Below are 23918 nucleotides of genomic sequence, written 5' to 3' on the forward strand. Positions count from 1 at the left end.
CCTCATAAGCAGATTGCCCTAGGCAAGCCACTGCCTGGCAAACCATCTCTGAAGGGCCTTCAAAAGGATCTACTCCTTTGTGGACCCTTCGTGGGGACCCAAGGTCCTTGGGATCGAGAAAGGTAAGCCTACAATATAGGTCACAGGTTCTGCTTACGTCTGGTCCATTTACTGTGAGTTGAGGTAATTCATGGAATGGAAATCATGATTTGCAAACAGGATATTTAAATGTGGGGTCCATAAAGCATAAAAAAAGACAATTTGTTGAAGATAATTATGCAGTATAAATAGGACCTTCTATTGATTACTATATCATGGCATGGTGAACATAATAGAAAAAAAGAACCCAGAATCTCCATCAACACTATAATGCACTATAAGAAAAGCATTTAAAAAAAAAAAAAAAAAAAAAAGACTATCCAAATGATGGAGCTGTTCAGGCGGCCCGTTGAGTGAGAGGGCACACCATAAGGCTTGCTGATGCGTTTAATGATTTTTGTAAGATGGATGCGTTAATCTGTTGGCTGATTTGGGATTTCCTTTTTGTATTCACTAATGGTGAACATAATGGTGAACATAATGGTTACATCAACTTTGTCCTTCGGGCTTTTTGTATGTAGGGAATCCTTGATTTCCTTAACCAAACGGAGTGTACCAAATTACTAGCGAAGATCTGTGCTACAATAAGTGAGGTTTGGGTTTTGCTCCCTCATGTAGGACCTGCAAATGGTATGTGCTGGTTGTTTATCACCCCAAAGCACATGCTATTCTTGTGGATTTTAGTTTGGATTTTATTGGAGTAGATGCTGTTTCCTGTCTTCTAATTTATGGGAAAGGAGTAAAGTTGTTTCCGTTGACTCATCTTCCTAACTTTGAAGATTGTTTGGACTCTTAAGCCAATTTTTGAGACTTCCCTGTGACAGCCCATCCCCCTATGTTGTAGTGGATTGGGGCATCCCTGTATTTGAGGCTGGATGAAGGATAAGGACGACCTGCTTGTTGTGTGCCTCCTACCGAGCATACATAGTGAGAGTGACCTGCTGCAGAGGAAGAATATTTTTGCATTAAATGTTGAGAGCCATCTCTTATGTTGGAGGCATAGAAGTTTTCTTCCACCTTTCCTGATTCTTACTTAATTTTTTCCCGTTTTGGGTTCAACAAATATTTTTTCCACTTGGAGCTGATAACCCATGGTCCCTGGGAGTCAGTATACCAAACCTTTGGAAGAGGGAAGTCTTTCATCCAGAGGAGTTACAAATTCAGTCTAAAGCAAGGGATCCCAGTAAAGTGCTCTGGTAGGAGAAACAAAGATACAAGATAAAGATAACAAGAACTTTGCTGCTGTTGGGGAGGGCTACTTAAAGGTGGGAGAAGTGCCCACCTGGAGCTGAGGAGTGGAAAGAATTCAGGAAAATGCAAGGGAGCGTGAAGTAACCTTCAGCTGCTGATAAGGAGTTAAAAGTATTCAAAGAGAATTTCTGGAAGAGTATTACATCTGGGACTGAGTTTTGATTAAATATTGGAACTGAATGTATATTCTACCCACTTTCCATGGAAAGAGACAAGAAAATAAATTGGGGAAGTGAAGGAAATTAAACTAACTTTAATCAGCATAATCTGAGGAATTTAAGAAATTGGATGCAAGGAGTAATTTGGTGTAAATATAAAGCTTCCACTAGAAGCAGAGACTTTGCTAGAAGAAGTGGAGTCACAACTTTAGTCTGGCTGCTGTTTTATTATTGTTGCTAATCAATCAAATGAGAGAAGTGTAAATATTATTCAGTCATCTGATCAAACTATCAGTAAAGAAGTTGGAAACCACCATGCCTCTGCTGTGTGGTTATTGGATGCTGAGACCGTATAATTATAGATGCTGTGAAATACAGATGGAATCAGGGCTTCAATTGCAAAGGAAAAGAACTGGGTATAATAGTTATTGTTCGCCCCCACAAATTGCACCTTGAGGCCTAAAGCTAAAGCTGTCCAGAAGGGAGAAAGTGTTGAATACAGACTGAGAAGAGTTACGAAAAAAGAAAACTGTAAAGATAGACTCTGTGTGCCCCTGGGTACCAAGTAATGAAAGGACAGGGCCACCCTACCCCAGGTCCCCACCTGGCGCACCAAGTAACATGGCACTGGGGGGACCCTCTCCTCCTCCCCCCCCCCAGCTTACCCAGCAGGCGGGAGCTGCACCACTGGCTCAGGTCACATCGCTCTGGCATGGTATAGGCGGCGATGGTATCGTGCCTGTGCAGGCCCGCAAGGATTCTGGGGCCGGCGTGCGCGGCAGACCAGGACGACGACCAAGCAGCGCACAGTGATGACATCAGCTGGGCAGATTTAAGGCCTGGTTGGCATCAGAGGCACCATATTGGCAGCAGTGGCATTCCCACCCTTTGTTATAGCTAGGGATGCAACTGTTTTTCACTAAGCAATGCCAGAATTCTTTTGTTAGAGCGCGGGACTAACGATGTGATTAGAGTAATATATCGTCCGTGTGTAACGTCGCATCTTGGGGGAAATATAAAAAGGGGCAGGCTTGGGTACCGAGCCCGGGGGGGCGGGGGCATTGTGATGTCGGACTAGCTGCCCGAGAGGGCCAATCACTCTATGACCTGGCAAGGACAGTGGCAAAAGGGGATCCGTTGGGGCATGACAGCCCCTGGAGGTGGGTCCTCCCTTGCTTGAATGCGGCGGGGGGGGGGGGGGGTCTGATACACCATTGGCTGTCTTGGTCGAATGTGGTGGACGGATTGGGGGGGGCAGCGCGGTGATACTGCATATGGACTCAGCAGCTCGGGTACTGTATGTATTATTTTATCTGTACTCAAAGCTGCGGCCTTTGTTTCACCACAACCAATTGTATCCATCTTACTTGGGGATGGGATTTGTTATCTTGGTGGGGGGTTACGGGGGGGGGTCGGGGGAACATCCCGGTGCCTATGTTAAAGGATCTATCCCGCCCAGGAGTTACATGAAAATGTAACAAAATGTGAACCGGTAAAAGGGGAGGTGGATTATTTTTTATGTATCATTTGCAGGTACAAAGAATTAATTAATTTTGATTTTGCCTTCCCGATAGAAGCAATAGTAGTAAAGTTATTTTCCTAGCCAATTTTGCCTGCTGTACTGCTCCCCTGGAGGAACTGCTACTTGTATTATGGAGTTCGAATTCCAAAAGAGCAAGAGGAAACTGCTTGGCCAAAAAAACGTGGAAGCCAACTTAAACAACAAATCTTCCTCAGACAGTGTTGCTCATTCCCACACAAAAGAACACAAGAACCACAATTTAAAGATATCTACTACCTAAAATAAAACACAAGCTCAAATGCATTAATTTAATCAAAAGCTTGGTGTAAAAAGTGAGTCCATAATTCCAACAGGCAATAAACACGAGACCTTCAGTAGAGTTTCCAGAAAACTTCCTGGAAAATGTTGTGACAGAATAAACTTCCTTCCAAAGTAGTTCAAGAGAACTTCAGTATTTAATGAATTATGTCTCTACATTTTGGATTTAACCGAACACTTACGTGCCGAATTAGGGAGAGGCTTTCCTACCAGCAAACAATGTAAAATGCTGAGAAGATTAGAAAGCGCAAACCAATGCCGTGTTCTTTTTTTTCTCTCCGTAAAGTGCAGGAACACAGCACAAGCTGCAATCCGGACAAAGCATGACTGCCACCCCGCCCCCTGCTTTGTCAAAGTGATTTCCTACCATTCTAATTCTGCGCTTTTCACACAGTGCCTGAAGCGTCCTACGTCCTCAGGAAACTGATGCGATGCTCACATTCAACTAAACTCCAGCAAACCAAAGAGAAGGCAGAAATAAATGATTTATTTTCCCAGAAAGACATTTAAGGACAGAAAGAAAAATATATAAGGAAACAGGATAGCTTTTACTGCATGAAAATAAATTCTGCCAGGGGGCTCCACCATCCCACGCTGCTTAGGAAAAGGGAAATAAATTGTTTACTGCTGTTAAGTTTTAATGCTAACAATAAATATTGGCAATGGACATTTTTAATGTATAGTTATGGTGTCTGTTTTCATGTCATAATGTATCCCCCGTCCTGGTCAGTTCTTGGGCATGGGGGCACCCAGGGAGGGTCACGAACCATGCAAGGCTCCATGACCTCCCAGGACTTCCGCACGGGAAAGCAGAGCTGTAGCCAGGCAATTTGACACCTATGGCCAAGTGAGAACCTGCGCCCTCACCCATTACACAACACGTGGCACCACGAGTTGGGAGACCCTGTTCAATGTTTGTACAGCAATGCCCATGGCCTATGCAAGGGTATCAGGTGCCCTAGGAAAACTTTACAGCCTTGCACTCCCCCCCCCCCCCATCACACCTTCCTCACACACAATTACAATTATGCATTTATAATAGATTTTACATGAAAAAGAACATTCAAAGCAGTCTTCTGAGGTAAAAATATCACTTACAATATGCATATTATATTTACATGCACTGCTGAGATGCCAACCAGAAAACCTTGCAAAAAAGCAAGAGATACTTGGAACTTGTATATTAGGCCTACTATAATGCATCTTGGGCATGGGCATGACCCCAGATAGGCACTCAAACAGCAACATCCCTACCTATGAAAGTTAATTCTATAAATATTACACCAGGCCTAAAATAATAATAAAACCCCTATTAGGAAAACTGAACAATCTAAGCTACTATAGATTTCTACATAGAAATTACACACTAATAGAATAACTCACTTCAGTCACACATGCAAAACACAGATAGATCCTCAAATATAGAATAAAGAGCCCGTACAGTATAAATAGAAATGTACTGAAAGGTGCAGCTGCAAAGGTTAAAAGTGTTCAACAGGCTTGGACATTGTTTAAAAATACAATCCTAGAGGCGCAGTCCATTTGTATTCCACGCATTAAGAAAGGTGGAAGGAAGGCAAAACGATTACCGTCATGGTTAAAAGGTGAGGTGAAAGAGGCTATTTTAGTCAAAAAAAATCCTTCAAAAATTGGAAGAAGGATCCATCTGAAGAAAATAGGATAAAACATAAGCATTGTCAAGGTAAGTGTAAAACATTGATAAGACAGGCGAAGAGAGAATTTGAAATGAAGTTGGCCATAGAGGCAAAAACTCATAATAAAAACTTTTTTAAATATATCCAAAGCAAGAAACCTGTGAGGGAGTCTGTTGGACCATTAGATGACAGAGGGGTTAAAGGGGCTCTTAGGGAAGATAAGGCCATTGCAGAAAGACTAAATGAATTCTTTGCCTCCGTGTTTACTAATGAGGATGTTGGGGAGATACCAGTTCCTGAGATGGTTTTCAGGGGTGATGACTCAGACGAACTGAACGAAATCACTGTGAACCTGGAAGATGTAGTAGGCCAGATTGACAAACTAAAGAGTAGCAAATCACCTGGACCGGATGGTATGCATCCTAGGGTTCTGAAGGAACTCAAAAATGAAGTTTCTGATCTATTAGTTAAAATTTGTAACCTATCATTAAAATCATCCATTGTACCTGAAGACTGGAGGGTGGCCAATGTAACCCCAATATTTAAAAAAGGCTCCAGGGGCGATCCGGGTAATTATAGACCAGTGAGCCTGACTTCAGTGCCGGGAAAAATAGTGGAAACTATTCTCAAGATCAAAATTGTAGAGCATATAGAAAGACATGATTTAATGGGACATAGTCAACATGGATTTACCCAAGGGAAGTCTTGCCTAACAAATCTGCTTCATTTTTTTGAAGGGGTTAATAAACATGTGGATAAAGGTGAACCGGTAGATGTAGTGTATTTGGATTTTCAGAAGGCGTTTGACAAAGTCCCTCATGAGAGGCTTCTACGAAAACTAAAAAGTCATGGGATAGGAGGCGATGTCCTTTCGTGGATTACAAACTAGTTAAAAGACAGGAAACAGAGTAGGATTAAATGGTCAATATTCTCAGTGGAAAAGGGTAAACAGTGGAGTACCTCAGGGATCTGTATTGGGACCGGTGCTTTTCAATATATATATAAATTATCTGGAAAGGAATATGACGAGTGAGGTTATCAAATTTGCGGATGATACAAAATTATTCAGAGTAGTTAAATCACAGGCAGACTGTGATACATTACAGGAGGACCTTGCAAGACTGGAAGATTGGGCATCCAAATGGCAGATGAAATTTAATGTGGACAAGTGCAAGGTGTTGCACATAGGGAAAAATAACCCTTGCTGTAGTTACACGATGTTAGGTTCCATATTAGGAGCTACCACCCAGGAAAAAGATCTAGGCATCATAGTGGATAATACTTTAAAATCGTCGGCTCAGTGTGCTGCAGCAGTCAAAAAAGCAAATAGAATGTTAGGAATTATTAGGAAGGGAATGGTTAATAGAACGGAAAATGTCATAATGCCTCTGTATCGCTCCATGGTGAGACCGCACCTTGAATACTGTGTACAGTTCTGGTCGCCACATCTCAAAAAAGATATAGTTGCGATGGAGAAGGTACAGAGAAGGGCAACCAAAATGATAAAGGGGATGGAACAGCTCCCCTATGAGGAAAGGCTGAAGAGGTTAGGGCTGTTCAGCTTGGAGAAGAGACGGCTGAGGGGGGATATGATAGAGGTCTTTAAGATCATGAGAGGTCTTAAACGAGTAGATGTGACTCGGTTATTTACACTTTCGAATAATAGAAGGACTGGGGGGCATTCCATGAAGTTAGCAAGTAACACATTTAAGACTAATCGGAGAAAATTCTTTTTCACTCAACGCACAATAAAGCTCTGGAATTTGTTGCCAGAGAAGGTAGTTAGTGCAGTTAGTGTAGCTGGGTTCAAAAAAGGTTTGGATAAGTTCTTGGAGGAGAAGTCCATTAATGGCTATTAATCAATTATACTTAGGGAATAGCCCCTGCTATTAATTGCATCAGTAGCATGGTTTCTTCTTAGTGTTTGGGTAATTGCCAGGTTCTTGTGGCCTGGTTTTTGGCCTCTGTTGGAAACAGGATGCTGGGCTTGATGGACCCTTGGTCTGTCCCAGCATGGCAATTTCTTATGTTCTTATGTACAGACAAAGACTGAACTGGAAACCGCAACAAGCCAAATTCTGCATGCACTGCAATAATGTAAAAAACAGAAACATTACCATTCCTCATAAAACACAAGTAGTAAAACCATACCAATAAAAAGAACAATTCAAAACAATTAATGAACTGAAAACATTCAAAATTAAACACTCATAAAGTCTTCCAAACATCAATAAAATATTTCAAAGCAGTCATATCAAGTAACACCCAACAATTAAAATAAGGATTTTAATAACTTCCCTGTTGTCCATATCTTGGAACTTTTGATTTCCAGATGCCCTGAAATTGTCATGGATTAGCAGGCAGAGAGTATAACTGGGGTAGTTATGCACACACATGCTTCCTCTCATATAAACAATGCTCTGTCACTCCCCCACACACAAGCACACATTCTCTCTCTCTCAATTCCTTTGACTTAGCAGGCAGCAGCAGCAGCAGCCTCTTTCTTCAGCCTCTGTGGCCAAGGTAGAACGACTTCTGGCCACAGAGCACTGGACTACTTCCATTGGGGCATGCTCTTCCTCCTCCGAAGTAGCGTGGCCTCGCCAAAATCAATGAAGTGGTAAGCACTGCCTTACTGAGTGGAAAAGCAGCACGGGCCCGCCGGCAATGCTGCTGATTCTGGCAGGGCTGCCTTGCTTTTCCCCACTTACTAAGGCAGCGTTTGCGACACCGTCAATTTCGGTGGGGCCACACTGCTTTTTCTTCTGCTGAGGACCCACTGGCCCCACAGCTCTCCTTGGCGCCTTTTGGTAGCGGCACCTAAGGCCGTGGCCATAAGCACATTACGGCTCTGTGGGAAAGGTGGGGGGAGAAGTCTTTTCAAGGCCCTTAGGGTTTTGATCATGCAGCGACTCTTCTGCACACCAGTCCAGTAGCACAACACTACTCTCCAAAAGTGTTGTTCAAAATAAAAGTCTTGACAAAATAGGTGGCAGGAAAACAAAGTCCCAAAAAAGTACTCCAATAGATGGTGCACCAACTGTAAACCAAGAGCAAAAGTGTTGCAAAATCCAACTACAGTCATTTTCACATCTCTTTAGAAAAGCACCTATCCACTGTGGGCTCTCCCAGTACCTTTTGAATGATGTAAACTTGTTCAAGGGTTCCTCTTTGTCTTGCTCTCTTTTCTGGGGTCACGGGCTGATTCTTGTTGGATCAGTCTGACTTTGTGGACTTTCCCCAGACAGGATGCCTCTTACTCTGAAACCTTTCTGGTATACTTGACCAATCCTCTGACAGATCCGCCTCCCTCGGGTCTCCTCCAATTCTCTTCAGGAATACTTCTTCCTTCCATGCTATCTGGACACCTCAGGAACGTCCTTTCCTGTAGTTCTTCCTCTCAGTTAAGTCTGTCCAACCTCTCCTTAGATCCCAGCCACCACCTTCTCCTCTCCTGAACCTTCCCTGTGGAAGGATAGGTCCACCGGCACCTGCTCTGTGAAGAGATAGCACCCAAACATACTGGAATCCCTCTCCTCAGACTCCCTAACTCACATAACACTAGACATCATACAATTACCCCATCTGTAATCAGCATGACTGAGGGCCACTTTTACTTTAAACACAGTTTTGCCATTTTGGGGGGGGGGGGGGGGGGAGGAGAGGAGAAGAGAATCCCCGAAGCAACTGGCCTCTTTGTGCTTGCGACTCACTGCCGCTTTGGGGAATCCCTACTCTATTGCAGTTCCTGGCGTGGCTGGCCTCTTTTCTTTGTGGCTTGCCGCTGTGTTTAATTTCAGTACTTCCAGCCCATGGCGGCCACAGGGTTGGGCTTCTTCGCCACCACGGGCCTGGACACTGCCACTCCTCCCAGCCCCCTCAAACCACCCCCTTCTTTCTGCCCCACTGGCCAATCAGAGGCTTCCTCCTCCCACTGACAGGAAGAAGGGAAGAGGCTTCTGATTGGCCCGTGGAGGCAGGAAAAAGATAAAGGGAAGTAAAACTAGGGCTGTGGGACACCGGGAGCCGCAACACACCAGCTGATACTTGGCGACACATTGGTGTGTCGCAACCAACCGGTTGAGAAGTGCTGCTATGGATTACATACACATACCTGGAAATATTGGTATCTTCATTTTGAAATCATTTATTTATATCCGTCATTCTAAAATATATTCACGACAGTTTACACAATAAAAACATACATAAGTCTAAAATACAAAATAAAATTATAAAATACATATAAAATAATAAAATGAAAAAACAAATGTAACAGCTATAAACAATCTGTGTCTCTGCTTCTCTTTCTTAAATGGTTATCTACAGATTATTCTAAAAAGGATATATAAAACATATCTAAATTAAATATTTAGATTAAAAAAACTGAACCTAGGACATATTTACAATGATAAAACTCAATCTTCTCTCTACCACTGAATCTATGTCTTAACATCAAAGGCCATTTTATAAAGCCAAGTTTTCAATTCCTTTTTGAAACTTATTACCATTAACATTTTTGTGAATAAGATGTAATATTTTACATTGAATACCACATTTTGTGTGTAACCAGTGTAAGTGACATTAATGCTGGTGTAATATGATCATATTTTTTTATTCTCTGCAACGACTCATTGAATTCTGCAGCATTTTCAAGGATAATATGTAGTCCTAATAGCGAATTGCAGTAATCCAAATTTGAAAATAAATAAATAAAAATCTAAGTTTGCAGTATCTTACAAAAAATCATTTAATTCTAGTAAAGGCTTTAGACATTGAAGCAAGCCCAATTTGTTATACCCAGATTTGATTGTTGTTTTTGTGTGCTTGTTCATAGTAAGATTAATGTTACACCTAAATCACATACATATTCATTAGATGCAATTCTGTGTGAACCTACAGTAAAGTACAGTGGTTTGTCCAACATTGCCTTTTTAGTCAACCATATTATTTCTGTTTAATTGTATTCTGATATGGGATAGAAGTGTTTGAATAGCTCGCATGTTTATGTTTAAAGAATTCAATTCATGTTCAGTTGAATTATCAATGGGTATGAAAAACTGTACATCAGCATAAATGCAAAAATGTAGTCCTAGGCCTAATAATAATTTGCTTAACGGTAAGAGGTATAGTGCTGAGCCCTCTGGACCACCTGAATTCATATTCTTGACTTCAGACAAGGTGCTCCCTATTTTTACTTGATACGTTTTATTTTCTAAAAACGATATGAACCATCTTAATATGTTTCCAGAAATTCCTATTTCAATCAATCTGTGAGATAATAATGTGATCCATGGTATCAAATGCTGCAGACAGGTTGAGTAAAATAAGAATGTATGATTGACCTGCATCAAAGCCATGTAAAATTGTGTCTGTTATGGATAATAAAGGTCTCCAGAATCCAGATTGGTTTGGATAAAATATGTTGACTTCTAGGAATTCAGAAAGTTGTGATTGCACTGCTTTTTCTATTTTTGATACAAAAGGTAGTGACTATATGGGTCTGAAGTTATTGATGTCATTTGTATCTTAACAATTGGTTTTAATGATTGGCTTGATTGAGGCACATTTTAACGTTAACTGAAGTTCACCTTCAGATAGTTACAAATTCATTATTTTTGTTATGCCAGGCACATTGATTTCTTGAATTGCTTTCACTGATTTTATTGGGATAGCAACAATGCATGTGGAGCAAGATTTATTTTTGTTACAATTGGTTATTGCTCTAATTGTGATTAGCAGAAGGAGAGATCCACTCTGTTTTCTGCTGAACATACCAGTGCAGGAAATCCACATGCAGGCCTCAGTGCTCTTACCTGCAGGAAAGCCGCATCAGCGCCTACAAGGAGATTTCTAGCACTCTCATATGTACTAACCCAGGTTCCTCTCTTCTGGATTTGCCCTCACCTGATCCTATTCTCCCTCCCCTCCTCCTTTCTCTATGCTGTTTCTCTTACCTTCTGAGGTCTGCTAGGGCTGTTCTTTATCTACCCTCTGTGTAGGGCTGAGTTCTCCTCCATAAACCACTCTGGTCTTCTCTCCTTGCTCACTGTGCTCCCTCTTCTCTCTTCCTTGTGCTGTTTTCTCCTCTCTCCCACCCTGTGCCAGTTGGCACTTCTGCACTTTCCCATACCACTTTTCCTTTCCTCTCCTTCTCACCTACCTCTGTCTCATCTTCCATATTCTCTCCCCTTCTCCATTCGTGCCCTCTCTCCTTCTCCCTCCACACCACTGTTCTTCTCACCCCCCCCCCCCCCTTGGTCCTCCTCATTCTCTCACAGCTGAGGAAGCCGTCATTTACCATTCTCTTTCCAATACATCTGTCTTTCCCCCCTCCCTCCTTGTGCTTTTTTGTCCTCCTCTTTTCCATTTGCCCATCTGTCACTCAACCTCTGTGCCTCCCAAGTCATCTCCCTTTCTTATGACCACCACCCACTCCCTGTGATCTATCCTTTTCTCTCTCTTTCCCATTTACAGGCTGATTTAATAAAAGGTGCAGGAGAGCCGGCGCTCTGAGTTGAGCGCCCGCTCTCCCGACGCGCGATTCTGTATTTGAAGGAGGCCGGGCGGTAATGAGGCACTAGGGACAATAAGCGTGTCCCTAGCACCTCCTTATTAGCAGAAAAGGCGGCTGTCAGCATGCCCGATAACAGATGCTTAATTTTACCAGTGGTTTTCGAACCCGCTGACAGCCTCAGGTTCAGAAAACAAACTCCGGCAAAATTGAGCATGTGTTTTCGAACCCACAAGCAGGGCAGTTTTTATTTTTTCTGGTATTTTTTTTTGTGCCTCTGACTTAATATCACTATGATATTAAGTCAGAGGGTGTACAGAATAGCAGTTTTTTCTGCTTTTCTGTACACTTTTCCTGGTGCTTTCAAAGTTAACGTCTGCCCTGAGGCATTATTTTCTGAGTGTAAAATGTGTGGCTTGGTCGCACATTTTACTTTCAGTATTCCAGGCGAATAACTAATAGGCTTATCACATGCATTTGCATGTGATGAGCGCTATTCATTTTGGGGATGGGGGGGGGGGGGTTGGCCATGCGTTTTCCACACGCTATTACCCCTGTATCGACCTGCTAGCATGGTTCTTCCCAATCCCTCCTTGTTACACACCTCCTCCCAGAACTTTGAGGGAAAAAAAACGCAAGGCATCCAGCAGCACAGAAAATGAATTGTAGAAGTTGCAGCTGATTTCAGATTGAGCAAGAGGAAGGGAAAAAGGGAATAAATCAAATAAATATGAAAGAGTGACAGTGTCCACTCCTACAGTACTTTTTCTAAGCACTGTTGTGCTATCATGCCTTTATATCATATATAATCTATATCAATATATAATATGTAAGGTTCAAACCCTGGAATTCCCAGGTATGCGCATTCAGTATACTACATATATACACATTATTGCTTAGAAGGCAGACAAAGGAAGACGCAGAATGAAGAAACCTCAAGGGTTTCTGGCAATCAAATCCTGTCTACCCAAATTCAGCCTGTCCAGGAATGCAATAAATTGGTAGTCTACCTTGGGTGCACAGCTTGTTCTTTTAGGACATAAGCTAAACTTGCCTAGCCTCAGTGATCTTCACCTTATTATGGCAGACATGTCTTAAGGAGCCAAGGAGAGGCTGAGGAAAAGAATTGCAGAATTCCATATTGTTCAGAGGCTTAAGTTCATGAAAATGTCCACCACAACAAGGTGGTGAAGATAACATTCATCCAGGAATTTAATTGAGGCTAGGTAAGTTTCTTTTAGGAATAATATAAAGATAACCAGAGTGGTTGCATTCCTGGGCAGGCTGAATGTGGTTAGACTGGCTCTGAGTCCCAGATGCCTCTGGAAGTCTTTTAAATAATAAATAAAATAATCCAGCATTTTCCTTTTCTGTCTGTGCCTTATAAGAAGTGTGTATATGCAGGTTTGTGCACATACCTGGGAATCTGGTTCTGACCCACAGTCTTATCAGGTTTCACCCACTCAAATATCTTTTTTTCTATTAAATATGAGAGAGAAATGGAAACTTTAAGAGCCAGACTAGATCATACGACTATTCAGTACTATTTACCACACTCTGCACAGTTGAAATCTTGTTTTAACTCATTACCATCTCACATTTCTATGCATCCAAAAATGGAGCAATCCCAGTGTCAAAACAAGTCAGTCAAAATAACTAAATTTGCATCACTCTGTGTCACATACAACCAGGTAAGCAACACTATTTTACTGCACATCTATGTAACTTATTACATCCAGTCACCATAAAATGAGCTTCCCTAAATAATGGAGGCAGACAGAACTTGCATCCTTGCCCTTCTCTGCTGTGAGAACCTCCTGTTCCTCAAATGTTACCGCCTTAGAAAGACTCATAGCACCAAGATATTGTAGTACTGTGAAAAAAAAATGCGTTTTCCTAGGATATTTCTATTAGGGGACACAAAGGAAAAAACTATCTGGATTCTAATTTTCCCATACCAAATCAGCTTTCTTTCTTCTGTTCACCCTTTAACCAGTTTTTCAAGCTGAAAATCTAACAGATTACGTTCTTTGAAAGGGATCCCAATCAAGGAGCTTCTACAATAAGAGTCCGAATATCAGCTCTTCCATCACAAACCATAACCACGAAGAAATAGAAAGCTGTAGGTCACATCTGCCAAGATCTGTTTCCATGTTCATTGCCCAACAATGGCTACAGTCACCCCAGGTTTAGTAATAGTATGTATTTGTTTATTTGGAGGTTTTATATAAATCGTCTTTCCATGTGAAAATCACTAGATCACTATGGTTTACAAATTATTGATTACAATATCATAACAGTAATAGGATGTGCATTCATTTGAATCAAAAGTGTAAAATGTGACAAAAATGTGCCCATTTTTGTTTTATTTCAAACAGCCAAAAATTAAAAAAAAAAAAATTGAAAGATTTTTTTTTTGAGAAACATGGCACCCTATTTGAATATAAGGTGACCTATTTGCTAATAGGGCACATTATTTCTCCAAAAGAAAAAAATTAATAAAAAAGAAACCCACCCCTCAAAAACAAAAAAGGAACAAAAATATAAAAACAAAAAAATAGACAAAAAAAAATTAGTATGCATGTTCTGATACCTTTTGATCTTGGCCTTATACTGCTATTAAGGTAAGGCCATAAGACATCATTATTCTTGTAGATCTTTTTCAAGGGCTGTCGTCATACTCTCTATGGCACCTTATGCAGTAGCCATTTTCAAACTGGTCCATGAACCCCCCCAGTCTGATATTCAGGATATCCACAATGAATAAACATGAGATATATTTGTAGACCATGGAGGCAGTGCATGTAAGTCTATTTCATAAATATTCATTGTGGATATCCTGAAAATCTTACATGCCAGGGGTTCAGAACCATTGCTGCAGGCAATGGCATTATCTACTGGTCTTATGAGCTATTCTAACGATAGCAGAATCTACATCAGGGACCTTGACCTACAAAATTCACTGGCGATATAGACAGACATGGATCAATGAAGAAGAGTCAACATGGTTTTAGCAAATGGAAGTCATGCTTCACCAATCTTTCAGATTATTTTGAAGGAGTAAATAAATATATGGATAAGGGTGCCCCAGTTGATATAATGTATTTGGACTTTCAAAAGGCATTTATCAAAGTTCCCCATGAGAGACTCCTCAAGAAATAAAACAAAAATCATGGGATAGCAAGCAGTGTCCTATTGTGGATTGGTAACTGGTTTTAAAGGCCAGAGAATGAGGGTAGGACTGAATGGTCAGTTTTCCAAATGGAGAAAGGTCATTAGCAAAGTACCCATGAATTGGTACTGGGACCTATGATGTTTAACATTCATAAATGATCTGGAAACGGGAAAGGCAAGTGAGATGATCAAATCTGCAGATGTCTTGAAATTATTCAAAGTTGTTAAAACAGCAGAAGATTATGAGAAACTACAGAAGATGTTCTGAGTAGGAGACAGGACATTTTGAATGGCAGATGAAATTTAATGTGGAAAAGTGCAAAGTGAGGCACATATGGAAAAATCATCCCAACTACAGGTACGCAGTTGCTGGGTTCTGCACTGGGAATCACCACCCAGGAAAAGGAGAATCTTGAAGTACCTGTGGACACTACATTGAAATCTTCAGCTCAGTATGCAGTAAATCTAACCTAGGAATGATCCAAAAAGGAATTGGAGAATCAAACACGATGAGACCCCACCTTGAGTACTGTGGGAAGTTCTGATTGCCCCATGTCAAAAAAAAAAAAAAAGAGCGAAACTAGAAAAGGTGCAGAGGAGGGCAACAAAACTAATAAAGGGGATGAGATGGCTCCCAACTCTACGGGTTAGGGCTCTTCAAGTTGGAAAAGAGAGCTGAGAGGGGGCATGATAGAAATTTATAAAATCATGAATGGGGTGGAATGGATAAATTTATAGTCTCTCAAAAAATACTTATACAAGGGGACACTCCATGAAACTAACAAACAACAGATTTAAAGTAAATCATATAAAGTAGGTTTGTTCTCACTCAGTGCATAATCAAGCTGTGGAATCCGTTGCCAGAGTGAGTAAGAAGAAACAGATCTGCTTTTTGGGATCTGGCAGGTACCTAGACCGGCCGCCATCAGAGACAGGATGCTGGGCTCTATGGACCTTGGTCTGACCCAGCATGCCACTTCTTATGTTCTGCAATATCTTTAGGTATAAACATGGGTACGGCTTTGTGCACATCGATTGTACTATCACAACAAGCAAAATCTTTCTGAAGGAGTCCTGGGATCTCTCAAAACGTGTTGCCCTAACTTCTGTACTAAGCTTAGTGTAGCACCTTCCCCGCCTCAGGGAAGGGGCCACACTTCCTTCTGGGTGAGGAAAAGAAAAACAATCAGGTCTGATGTAATGAGGAATGATCCTGCAAGATCACCAGGAGAGTTCATGATGTGCAAAACTAAAAGTCCACACCACTGAGTGTGCTCCAAACAGAAGTTTAGAAAAATGTTAAAGGCTTGACCAAACCAAAAAAGCCTTCAATTGCTAATTGAACAGGATGGGGCAGTTTACCCAATAAGGGATGATGTGTCAAGATAGGTAGTGTTCTATATACAGGTTGTATTTCTGATTTTTTATTATGTTTTTACTTTGTTACTCTGTTTCATGTTTATGTTGGTATGTGTGTTTTAAACATAGTGGGGTAGATTTTAAAAGAAGCACGTGCGGCCTACATGTGCGTGCTACCCGGCATGCGCACTACCCGGCATGCGCACATGTATGCCCGGCGCACACATGTTATAAAATCCGCAAGCAAGGGGGTGCACAATTGTGCGCGCCGAGCTGCCTTCCCCCGTTCCCTTCCCCCTAAACTGACCTTCCCACCCCTTCCCCTAACCTTCACCCCCAGCCCTACTCTAACCCCCCCAACAATGTTTATCTTACCTTTTTCGTCTGTTTCTGGGCAGGCGCAAGTTGCGCACGCCGGCAGCCTGCCGGCACGCGATCCTCCGACAGAGCGGCAAGGCCTCTGGCCCCGTCCCCGCATTGCCCCAGGTCTTACAAGCGTCACGGGGCTTTACGTGCATCGCCGGGCCTTTTTAAAATAGGCCCGGAGCGTGTAACTCCTCTGGATTTATGCGCGTAATCCTTTTGAAATCCGGCCCTATGAGTAATTATTGGAAACCACCTAGAAAGGTTGATAGGTTGTTTACAATTTTTTAAAAGTTTACAAATAAATAAATATGAACGTTTATTGAAAAAATATGGCAAAGATTCATATAATACAAAAATCCAAAGTCCAACAAGTTTAGGAAAAATGTCAAAAGTCTTAACCTATAAACAATGCAGAAAAACAGAAACCACTTACAGTTAATTCAAAAAGTTAATGACACTTGTACCAGCACAGTTATCATCCTGCTTAAGTCCTAACAATTCCAAGGCACCTCACACTTCCTCCCAATGGGGCAGATGCAATAATCTTTGCGGAAAGTGGGTGCTTCTTTTCAAGGCGCTCAACTATTAACGCCTGGAGCAGGCGTTAATATCTGAGCAATAAATGTGGGTCTGAGACACACATTTATCTTTTTGCATTTGGAGTGAATGAGTAATAGCCTCATTCACATGCATTTGCATGTGATGAGCACTAACTCATTCACTCCACATTGGATGCGTGTTAAATAGGTGCTAATCCCCCTATTGCATTAGGGGGTGGATTAGCGCCTATTTAACCTGCTTGGCTGAGTGCACTGTATTGCATTGGCCCCAATGAGCTTGTCACTTCTGAGCCCCAAATGGAGCCTATGCTGTAAAGTCCTCCTTGAAATCCCTCACTCACAGATAGCAGGATCTCGCAAGGCAAATCTTCCCACTTGGATTCTAGTGCAGGGGTAGGCAATCCTAGTCCTGGAGTGTCGAACAGCTTTGGATCTCAGGCTTCCCACATTGATTATGCACAAGGTCTATCTGCATGCACTGCCTCATTTATACTCATTAGGAATACTCTGAAAACAAGGCCTGTTGGTGGCATTCCAGAACCAGTGTTTTACTCCTGCTTTAGTGGTTGGGAATCCTCAGACCCATTCCTTTCTAAAAATATCTCTTCCTCTTCCACACTCTACCCTTTGATGCCGTACAAGGCTCGCAAGATCCTCCTGCAATTTATCACAATCTGCTTGTGATTTAACTACTCTGAATAATTGTGTCATCTGCAAATTTGACCAGATCGCTCTTTGCACTCCTTTCCAGATCATTTATAAATATATTAAAAACCACCGGTCCAAGTACAGATCCCCTGAGGCACTACAGTTTACCTTTTACCACCGAGAAAACTGATCATATAATCCTTGCAATGGAGTGACCCCGTTTTTCCCTTGTTGTTGGGCAGGACCAGGCTACATGCCTGATCTACCTTAAAACTCCACAAAGGGAGAGTGCTCTAAGGGGCAGGGCAGAGTCCTCAGGGTGGGACCAGCAGGGGCAAGGATAAGAGAATAAGTCCAGCTATGTTCAGGAGGCCCCACACATCTTCAGGAGAGGCAGCTGCTGTTAATCCATGCTGACCCAGACCCCAGGGAGTGAGGAATGTACTGTAAGGCAGGCAGTCATATTCTTTAAGTGCTGTGTACGTGAATAAAAGCTTTACCTGCATTTAAAAAGGCTGGTATCAGAGTGATTTTGTGCCTCCAGCCTGGGAAACATCACTTGGTCTCCCAAAATCCAATTCTCTTAGGGATGTGCAGGGGAAAAAAATTTGTTTTTGTTTTCAGAAGGTTTTTTTCTCCACTAAATTTGGTTTGTGGATTGCTTGATTCGTTTCATTTGTGCGAAAAAAAAATGAATCAAACAATTAAAAAATAAAATAGCCAAAAAAATGAAAACTATGCCTCCCTCCCAGAAAAATGCCAGGGCCAGAGTCCAGTGGGAATCCGGTGGCTAGACCTAGGCAGAAGCCTCAGACTTGCGTAGGCCAAGGTAGGTTGCTGTGGCCTCGGCCTACTCAAGGCAAATGCCTCAGCCTAGGCCGGAACCCTGAACCAGGCCCAATGTCATGGCCTAGCCCAGAAGCCAGGTCTCAGTGTCTTCTGTCTCGGCCTAGGCCCAGGCTCGAAACCGCAACCCAAACCAGAGGCTGGGTCTCGATGCCAAGTCCTCGGCCCAGACCTAGGCCTGACACCACGACGCAACCCGGAGGCAGGTCCTGACATTGGGGCCTTGGCTTAGTGCAGGGCCCAGACCCAGGCCTGACGCCATGACCTGTCACAAAGATCAGGTCGCAACGTTGGGGGGCTAGGCCTGGACCCAGGATCGACGCCGTGACCCGGAGGCTGCATCTCGACATCGGAGCCTCAGCACAGATCTAGGCCAGACGCTGCAACCCGACCTGGCCTCCGGGTCGGGTCGCAACATCGGGCCTGGGTCTGGGCCCTGGCCTAAGCCCTGATGTTGGGACCCAGCCTTCATAAGTTTACCCGATGGATCAAGTAATTATTATTTTAATTTTTGGGGGTCTTGGCTGAGGCTCAGTCACTAGTCTGTGCATCCACCAAGACCTCAGCATCGCGTTTGGACCTTGGCCACGGCCCCTTTTTCTTCAGCCTATGCCCTAAACGAAGCCCCAGCTTTGGGCCTAGACCTAGGCCTAATGCATTGGTTTAAAATGAAACAAACAGCCTTATAGTTTTAAATGAAATGCACATACCTACTCTGTTTCCTGCAGTTTAACCAGTTTGCAATCTACAAAAGGACATCACCTCCTATCCCATGACTTTTTAGTTTTCTTAGAAACCTCTCATGAGGGACTTTGTCATTCGCCTTTTAAAAATCCAAATATACTACATCTACCGGTTCACCTTTATCCACATGTTTATTAACCCCTTCAACAAAATGAACAGATTTGTAAGGCAAGACTTCCCTTGGCTGTGTCCCATTAAACCATATCTATCTAATGTTCTATGATTTTGCTCTTTAGAACAATTCCCACAATTTTTCCTGAACTGAATTCAGGTTTACCAGTCTATAGTTTCCTGGATCACCCCTGGAGCCCTTTTTAAATATCAGGGTTACATTGGCCACCCTTCAGTCTTCAGGTACAATAGACAATTTTAATGACAGGTTACAAATTACTAGTAATAGGTCTGAAATTTCATTTTTGAGTTCTTTCAGAACCCTGAGATGTACACCATATGGTCCAGGTAATTTATTACTCTTCAGTTCGTCAATCTGGCCTACATCTTCCAGGTTCATCTGAATTATCACCCTTGAAAACCATCTCCGGAAAGGATATCTCCCCAACATCCTCATTAGTAAATACCAAACCAAAGAATTCATTAACTTAATATATCTGTAACTAGCTTTCATGAGTTAGCCTCCCATCAATAGGTCAGTGAAGAAACAGCACAACTACATTTTATTATTTAAACCTAGTGTTACTGTGCCATCTTCTTACTGACCTGATGACAAGAGAATAACTCTCGAAAGCTAGTCATAAATGTATTGTTAGTCCAATAAAAAGCTATCACCTATAATTTGTTTGCTGATCCTTGTTCCTACATTTCTCAAGTACACATTTGTGGCTCTCACTCTTGAATGATTCCTGAACACCCTTTTTCTACATCTTCTCACTTGCAGGAACAGCTGTGCAGCCTCACAAGTTTGTGATTCACAGCTGTAACATTCTCCATTAGCAATGCTGCAGCTCTGTTTTGTCAAGATTGCATCCAATAAATCTGTCTGCAGTCTGTGCCAAGACTTTCAGAATCCTGTTTTGTTTTAAAGAAAGATTTATTGAAGATTGGCACTGTGTATCCCATACACATAAATATATCACAGGAATACCACAAATTTCTTGGTATCTATCCTAAGCACAATTGTATTCTGTAGTGCATATTCACACCTGAGTCGATTTCATTTTTCATTTTCTGATTCTTCAAGCCTACGGTTATGAAGAGGAATTTTATGTTTGGGGGAGCCAGCAATTTCCTCCTCCTCCTTTGGGCCTCCAGCTCAAGTGGAGCCAGGGTGGAAATTCTGGCACCAGAAGTTTTCATTTGCAACTATTCAGGGATTTTCCCCCCTCCTCCACTCCCATGTATCGAGTCTGGTAATTGCAGGGACGGTCCTGCACCTGGATCCATGCACCAGAGCTCCTTCTGGAACCCTGTCATCATGGGCTCGGAATCTGGCCACTAGGTGTCACTCTTGAGCAAGGAGCACAACTTCCTCCCTCATGGGGACTGTGAATGCTGTTACTCGTGTGTCTACATGTTTTCCTTTTAATACCCTTTCATTCTCCTCCTATCATTTTCTTCTTTGACATCTGTTCTCATCTCTTTCCTTTCCATACTTCTACTGCTCTCCCTTAGATAATTTTACTCCTCCTTTTGCTCCAACTTGTCCCTTCCCTCTTTTCAACCTTCTTTCCTCTTATTTCCCAGAACTTGCTTTCAACTTTCTTTCATTCTACACCTTCTACTTAGAGCTCTCCCTTTATCTCACTCCCATTTACCTCTGTCCCCTGTTCTCGTTCTCATTCTATCACAGGTTCATTGTATTTGTGCTTTGCACTGCTGCAGGAATGCAGGCTTTACTGCTCCTTTGATTCTAATGCAGTAGATCTCGTCCTTAAAGTCAGTAGTTGTCTCTCATACTGGATGAGATTAACTTTGAATGCTTTTAAAATAGAGCTGCTTTGGACTGGTGGGTCTAGGATAAACCGATCAGATTTACAGATTAAGTTGAATAAAGAGGCTCTTTCGGTCAAACTTTGTGTGAAGAGTTTGGGTGTCGTACTGGACCTATTGTTGGATTTGAGAAAACACATTTCTCTGGTTTCTCAAAAAGCCTGGTTTAAGTCAACAGTAGATTATAGTAATCCTCTACTTGTAGGGTTACCTTTAAAAACTGTAAAGCCTGCAGCTGATTCAGAACACAGCTGCAAGGTTGGTTAAGGCAGGATGTGAGTTGAGACCTTCTGTTATTGTTTCTTTATGTTGGTAGCCAGTTATTTTCGGATCCCAGTTTAATGTGCTTTGTCTGACTTACAAAGGGTACATGATGTGGGCCCTCAATATTTGACTGGGAAACTCAAGTATTACATTCCAGGTCACTCTCTTAGATCTAATAATGATTTTTTGCCTTGTGTGCCAGGGCCTAAGGAGTGCTTGTTGCCTAGCACTCATACCTGGGCTGTCATCAGGGCCTGCTTTTGGGGTGTGTGACCTTTGTTGGTGCACAGGATGCCATGCTAAAGAGGGTGCTGCTGTCCCCCACCCTCCACACTCTCCCATATGATGTCTGAAAGGAGGTAGGCGGCTTCTGCCTGTAGTGGTAGATGAAGTATCAGCCTGCAGGGTGGAGGAGGAGGGGGAAGCAGGAAAATGAGGGGGGTTCTGGGTAGGAAAGGAGAGCGAGCGAGAAGAGCATGCTAGGGTTAGAGAGAGAAAGGGGCACCGTGGGCAGAGGGGATACTGGTACTGGACAGATGACGGAAGAGTGTGGGGGGAGGGGAGGGGGGAGAGTCACTGCCAGTGGAGAGAATGCTGTGCTAAAGGCACTGCCAAGGGGCGAGGTAGGGGCACCAATTTTAGTTTTCATATAGGGCGCCAGTAAGCCTACGGCCGGTTCTGCCTCTCATATGTATCTCCTGTTCTCTGGAAATTCATCTGACAGGAACTTCACTTTGAGGGGGAATTCCTTAGATTTAGCTGGTGGCTAAAGGCGCATCTGTTTGGGAGGGCATTTGATGACCTTTAATGTTGGTTTTAATTGAGTTATTTAATTGTATAGAAGACTTTCTGTGTCAAAGTTAGTACTTATATTGCATAATGGTATCTATTCAATTTAGAGAGAGAGTTACCAGAGTTAGATCTTAAGTTTATCATTTAATTTTTATTTTAAGGAGGTTAAGAAGCATATTGCTTACGTTATATAGAAGGTTACTTAGTTTGGGGGGTAATTTGTTCTTTTGTTTTTTTAATTTTCTTTAGTATTTTGTTATCTTTTTTAATTTTATTCTATTTTAGTTGAAGACATATTAGACTATATGCTTTATAATTTTGTCATCTGTTTGATTGTATTTAAAATTTGTTAATTTTGAAAATCTTATATATCGCTTAGAACCTTTTTGGCTAGGAAATAAGTAAAAAACAAATAAATAATAAAAAAAAAGATACATTTTATAGTTTTCCTGGCAGCACTCTCTCAGAACAGCTATTAGGAGCTTTCTTGCACGGATCAGGTCCCTATTTAGTAGATGTGCTGGAGCCTTATTTTATGCATGTTTACAAAATTTCAGGCATATCCATGCTTGGGTAAAACTTCCAATCTATGTGTAGAGACAGACAGCAATGGTGAAAGTAAGAGATTATCAATATTAGAAAAGCAGTGGGTATTCTGGTCATTTAATTCAAAACAGTAATGAGCTAGATAGTAAAGTTATGTAGTTATATTTGTAGGACTGACACAGCAAATGCTGTTATCACATAACAGCTAAAGAGCTTGTAGGTCCACTTTGTTATTTTTTAAGATTTTTTTTGTTTGCAAATAAAATAGTTCAATTTGGTCTTGAAACAATGTAAACTGGCCTAATCTTAGACAAAACACATGTGAGTTATGTGACCTGTTTGAATAAAGCAGTACTTAGCTTTATATTTGGCATAAGGACGACCCACACATGGATCCATGATTCAAACATAGTCTGCTTCAGGGGGCTTTATATTGTCTTAATGTTGCTCACGTACGATCGGTCCATCATTTGCTCAGTGCTTCACAAATCTCTGCAAAATTGAACTGGATTCAGAAGCAGGATTCAATTTGGCAGAGATTTATCTTACAAACATAACTACATATCTTTACTATCTAGCTCATTACTGTTTTGAATTAAATGACCAGAATATCCATTGTTTTTCTAATATTGCTGGTTTATGAGAAGTTTCTGGGATAAGATTTTGATAGGTCAGCATTTTTTTGATTTGCGGAAAGTAATAGATTCACAGCATTGGTGAAATACACCTAAACACAGTGCATGTATACATATGAACAGGGATATAGTTGAAGGGGGGTTATGGATCAAGGCAACTGCCTCAGACCTCCCTTCTATGGAGTCACGCACAACTCTTCCTCAATACTATCATTTATCATCAGTGGGGGCACCGCCCTGGCTGAGTCACTCCAAGCCCCATTCCCCTCTAGAGTCAGCCCTGCATATGAAGAAGCAGGTTTCCCATTTGCAAAAACAAATGGGTGTACAACACTTATAATTCTATCAGCCATCATCCTCTAGGAAATGTAGACCCTGCTAAATCTGTAGTGTAGCTGATGTGATATGAAGAGCAATGCATCAAAACCTGCAGACACACACAGCATTTGGGCAGCTAAACTAGTTTCATGGCTCAAAGATTTCTATTTTACCAGAACACTAGAAATAACAAAAGAATGTAAAA

General features: G+C 41.9%; 1 protein-coding gene across 14 annotated transcripts in view; it reads right to left on the bottom strand.

Annotated features, from left to right (window-relative positions):
• Positions 1-23918, bottom strand: part of LIMCH1 (LIM and calponin homology domains 1) — a 692462-nt gene that overhangs the window by 254028 nt on the left and 414516 nt on the right. Inside the window, exon 1 of one of the 14 annotated variants that reach the window (XM_029588841.1) lies at positions 3531-3548. The exons of the other annotated variants lie outside the window; for them this stretch is intronic. The gene's annotated coding sequence lies outside the window, so the exon portion shown is untranslated. Of the gene's footprint in view, positions 1-3530; positions 3549-23918 lie in introns of those variants that run through there. 14 annotated transcript variants of the gene reach the window in all.

Source organism: Rhinatrema bivittatum, chromosome 1 (genome assembly GCF_901001135.1).
Source record: "Rhinatrema bivittatum chromosome 1, aRhiBiv1.1, whole genome shotgun sequence".
Lineage (NCBI taxonomy): Eukaryota > Metazoa > Chordata > Amphibia > Gymnophiona > Rhinatrematidae > Rhinatrema > Rhinatrema bivittatum.